Genomic DNA, 5,448 nt, shown 5'->3' with positions numbered 1-5,448 from the left:
GCTGTCCCTGGAGAGGCTCAGCCACAGCATGTCAAATACAGAGGCAAATACTAGCAGAAAACCACTGAACTGACAACATGGTCCCCATTGGAGGAGTTAGAGAAAGGATTGAAGGAGCTGAAGGGGCTTGCAACGCTATAAGAACAATACCAGGGGTTGGGGATTTGTCTCAGTGGTAGAGCGCTTACCTAGGAAGCGCAAGGTCCTGGGTTCGGTCCCCAGCCCCGGGGGAAAAAAAAAAAAGAACAATACCAATAAACCACAGCTCCCAGGGTCTAAACCATCACCCAAGACTATACATGGACTGACCCATGGATCCAGCTGCATATGTAGCAGAGGATGGCCTTGTTGGACACCAATGGGAGGAGAAGCCCTTGATCCTGCCAAGGCTCAATTTCCACAGTGTAGAGGAAGGTCATAGTGGCGAGATGTGAATGGGTGGATGTTTGGGTGGGGGAACACCCTCATCAAAGAAGGGGAGGGATAATGGAATAGGGGGGTTCATGGATGGGAAACCAGGAAAGGGGATAACATTTGAAATGTAAATAATTAAAATAGCCAATAAATAAAGAGAAGAAATACAAAAGTATGGATGCTTCAATACTTAGAAGGGGGAACAAAATATTCACAGGAGGTAGAGGGTGGGAAAGACTTTGGAGGAAGAGAGGAAGAAGAGGGGAAAGGGGTAGGAAGGATCAAGTATGGGAGGAGATAGGGATGATATGCAGAGGGTAAGGAAATTGAACAGAGGTTTGAGGCACTAGGGGATGGGTAAGTGGGAGTAGCTACCAGAAGTTCCAGTACTAGGAAAGCAAGAAACTCTAGGGCACAAAGGGGATGATATTACCTGAAATGACCAACAAGAGGAAAAGAGAACCTGTAGAGACCTTTTCCAGAGGTTAGACAAGGCCCCCTGTTGGAAGATGAGGCCACCCATTCATCTCCAAATTTTTAACCCAGAATTGCTCCTGTCTAAATGTAATACAGGGACAAAGTGTGTAGCAGAGTCTGAAGGAAAGGCCATCCAGAGAGTGTTCCACCTGAGGATCCATCCCATATACAGACACCAAACCCAGACACTATCTTAGATGCCATGCCAAGAATTGTATGTTGAAAGGTACCTGATATAGCTGTCTCTTAAGAGGCTCTTCCAGAACCTGACAAATATAGATGTGGATGCTCACAGCCAAACATTGGACTAAGCATGGGACTCCAATGCAGGAGTTAGAGAAGACTGAAAGAATTGAAGGGGTTTTCATCCTATAAGAAGAACAACAATATCAACTAATCATATACTGCAGACCTCCCATGGACTAAATCACCAACCAAAGAGTACATGGTGGGGGCAGGGGTGAAAACTACTGCATATGTAGCAGAGGATAGACTAATCTGGCATCAATGGCCCTGTGGAGGTTTGATGCCCCAGTGTAGAGGAATGCTTGAGCAGTGAGGTGGAATTTGGTGGGTGGGTGTTGGAGCACTGTCATAGAAACACTGGGAGAGGGGAAGGTACATGGGGGTTGTGGAGGGGAAAAGAGATAAAATTTGATTTTTTTTCTTTTTTTTTCCAGAGCTGAGGAACGAACCCAGGGCCTTGCGCTTGCTAGGCAAGCACTCTACCACTGAGCTAAATCCCCAACCCCCGGATAAAATTTGAAAGGTAAATAAATAAAATATTCAATAAATACATTTGTAAATTAATGGTATTATTTTATCATAATTCAAAATTATTATAAACTTTTTCTAAACTAATTTAGTCCTTCTTAATTAAATACAAAATGTTAACTATTTTGGTAATCTTTTGTTCTGCTTTGTTTTGTTTTGTTCTGTTTTGTGAGACAAAGTTTTTCTTTGTAGAACTGGATGTCGAATATATCATTGAGATATCCATTTGCCTCTGCCTTTTGAAGTATTCCACTACTGCCCAGTAATATTGTTACTTATGGAGTTTTTAATTCGATAAAAACTGAAATAGTGAAAATAAAATGTGATTATATTTTCCATTGATGAAATAAGCCAAATCCAGCAAAATTAGTGTATATAAAGGCAGGTATATTGGGAAGCTGCTCTAGGACAGCAGGCACATTCAGAGAGACTTCACTGACCATATAAAATTCTACAAGTTCTTCACCAACTATTCTCTGAAGAATTCAGTAAAAATTAAAAATCAGAGAAGTCATTCTGATTAAAATCCAGAGCAGTCATCTTGTAAATTCTTTATTATACTGTACATTTTAATACTCAAATATAATGTAATCCTTTCTATTCTTAGTGTTGTACAAATGTTAATTGTTTCATTAGTTTAATAGCATAACATTAAGTGTCTTATGAGTGAATGTTGCTATAAGCTATATAATGTGCCCATAGCTCTAATCAGGGCTGAAAGAAGATTATGTGTTATTGTGTATTTATCAGTTGTCATTTAAAAATGCATCTTGTTTTCTGCTTTCTTCCATTTTCCATTTCATGAGAAATGAAAAAAAGTCAAATATCACTCAACATTAAATTTTAAAGTATACCTGATGGAGAAAAAATTTAAATTTTAAAGTCTTCTATAGTAAGTTTCAAATATTTTAAAATTGAAGTACAATTTATATGGTTTTGGTTTTTGAAGTAAATACAAGTTAATAATAAAGTGCTTTTAATATAGTATGCTATATACTAAGCATGATTCACATTAAAGTGTAAGTTCTGTATGGTATCCAGTTTAAGCAGTAAATGCACGAAAGAAAAGAAACCAGTTAGTCAGGCACAGCATAAAGTCAGTAAAAGTACGGATTTTTATTCTCCCAGACAATTATATGAGGGGCAAGAACTAAAATAAATAAATTGATTAAATAAATCACCTCATTCTACAAGGAGAGGGCAGCACAGGGTGAGTGAGAAACTCGGCAGGATATATTTTGGAGAATACAGTCAAGTCCCCAGGCTATACATGACATTGCACTTGTCAGTCTGGATACATCTCAGTCCATCCAGGAAAGACTCTGCTTAACCAAAGCAAGCTAGGAAGCTAGACCAATAGTGTATTCAATGATACAGTCCACCGGATGCTAAAAGCATATTTTTTGTAATTTTTCCTAAAAGAATGATAATATTTTGATAATTGAAATGTTGAACTTAGAAAAAGAATAATATAAAAGATTACAGAAGCGTATATATATATATATATATATATATATATATATATACATATATATTGGTTCGTGGTGGGGTAGATATAGGGACCATTAGGAGGTGCTGTACACTCCAGTGCTTATGAGTCTGTGATGAACAGAGTTCATATAACTCCAAAAGTGTCTCCATACCCCACTTTTCTTTTTGATACTCAGTTCATCAAAGGCATCCTTTAGAAACAGTGTGATTTCAACATTAGTACCATACTTTACATGATTTTCTTGAGTTTCTTCCCAGAAGCGTTGTTAATTTACATCTGCTGTTATGAATCACCTTGACTACTGGATCCATAATTGTTAGCCTCCTTCTTGGCTTTCTATTCAGAGTATATCATGTTCACAGTTTCTGCATTGTGAGTGTAATCAGAAATCAGGCTCAAACTTTCTGGATTCCTCTTTCAATTAGTGTGGGCTTTGGCTGTGTTCCCGTGTCTCTTAGTTGTCTCTGCATCATCACTGAAGTTTCCTAACCCTAATTAATTATATACTTTTCTTCTTTTTTTGTGTCCTCTTTCTTTGTGGCTTTTAGGAAAAAATGAAAAACAAAACAAACAACAACAACTAAACAAACCTACTTTGAGAAACTTCAGACTCTAGTAAGAAAAGATACCACATGTTTTTCAGTCACTTGTGTTTTAATTGAGATACTCTTATTTGGTAATGTTATTTTGATTGGCTTTCTTTCTTTTATCTTTTTGCATTAAGAATGCTTTATTTACATTAAAATATGAGTTACATTTCCAATGAAACAGGGACAATTTATATTGTATCTACAAAATTTCTACAATATATGCTGTACTTTAAGTGTGCCAAAAAAGCTGAGGAATGTTATGATCAACCCTGCGTAGTCTGAGGCACTGGCCCTGAAGATGCTGGTGTTTAAATTGGGCCGCCATAGACATGGATCTCCTGGTCATCTCCAACAGACACAATTTTTGATCCATTTCCATTATATTTTACTCCCCAAACCTGATCTTGGTGGTTAAAGAAGGTGTGAATACAGGTCCTTGTTCCAACATCCCAGACCCGTACACTTTTGTCTGATGAACTGGAAACAAAGTGAGTGTCATCAGGACAGAATGCAACATTCAATACCAAGGATGCGTGGCCACTCAGTGTGCCAGCCAAATTGGCATGTTGTACATCTTGATGTGGCCATCATCTGAAGCCATGACGAGGAGCTGGGAGTCAGGGGAAAAGGTCAAGGATCGAATGGGCATTGCATGGCCTTCCAGCGTGCACAGAAGCTTTCCAGTTGCAATATCAAAAATATTGATGATCTCGTCTATGGCTCCGCTGGCCAGGTATTTTCCATCAGGACTATATGCAATGCTAAGGATGAATTTTCCTCTAGTGTCCAGAGAGTATTTTTTTTCCACTTTCCATACCAAAAATGATCACTTTCCCCTTGTGAGTTCCTGTTGCCAGATGCTGGGAATCCTGAGAGAATGCCAAAGTCCAGGCGTCCACCGGTCCTGAATCTATAGACTTCATCTGTTTGACATTTTCCAAGTCCCAGAGTCAAATATGAGCATCTAGAGAACTGGAAGCAGCAATGGGAAGGGTGTGGCTGATGTCGACAGACACCACACCAAGCTGATGTCCCTCCAGGCTCCACTGCAGCTCCAGCCTCTTGTCACGCCATTTCCAGACCTTCACCAGGTCATCCAGGGATACTGTGACCACTGTTTCAATGTTTTCCTTTTTGTTTGTCTCCCAGGCAACCGACCATATGGCATCATCATGGGCTAGCTCTTGCTTGAAGAGAATACTGTAGTGGTTGGTCATTTCCTTAACCAAGGATGAAGAGCTAAAGGCCAGACAGTTCACCTCACAGCCTTGATTGGCTTTCAAAAAATGTTTCCGCCTCCCTCTGTACTGACTCACTAACGCTATGGCACAAATGATAATCTATGCACATAAATATGAATACCATTTTTCTCAAAATCGAGGAAACTTTAGAATAGTCATAGGATATATCTAATAACATATTATGGAAAACACTAAAATAATATTAATAATTTAAATATTCATTAATTATGTTGAAAGAAGAGACTTGTTGACCATTACATTCTGCTAAGTATGAATTCTTTCAGAAGCTCTAACAAGAAAACAAAATCATGACATGTTAATATAGACACTGGCGTTACATTTAACTAAAGTATTTATTGCGTATTAAAATTTTATCGGGTCTTCAATGACTTTATTAAATCCCCATTTTTAAACATCACTGAATTTCAGTTGCCATGCAGAAATTTCAGTATTTAAGATT

At 38.3% G+C, this 5,448-nt stretch overlaps 1 pseudogene; it reads right to left on the bottom strand.

Annotated features, from left to right (window-relative positions):
• Window positions 1–4,015: 4,015 nt before the first annotated feature.
• LOC116895507 lies at window positions 4,016–5,008 on the bottom strand (annotated as a pseudogene).
• Window positions 5,009–5,448: the final 440 nt, after the last annotated feature.

This window comes from Rattus rattus, chromosome 3, assembly GCF_011064425.1.
Source record: "Rattus rattus isolate New Zealand chromosome 3, Rrattus_CSIRO_v1, whole genome shotgun sequence".
NCBI classification, from domain to species: Eukaryota; Metazoa; Chordata; class Mammalia; order Rodentia; family Muridae; genus Rattus; species Rattus rattus.
Note: the sequence above shows the minus strand (reverse complement) of the source record. Positions and strands in the feature narration are given on the sequence as shown.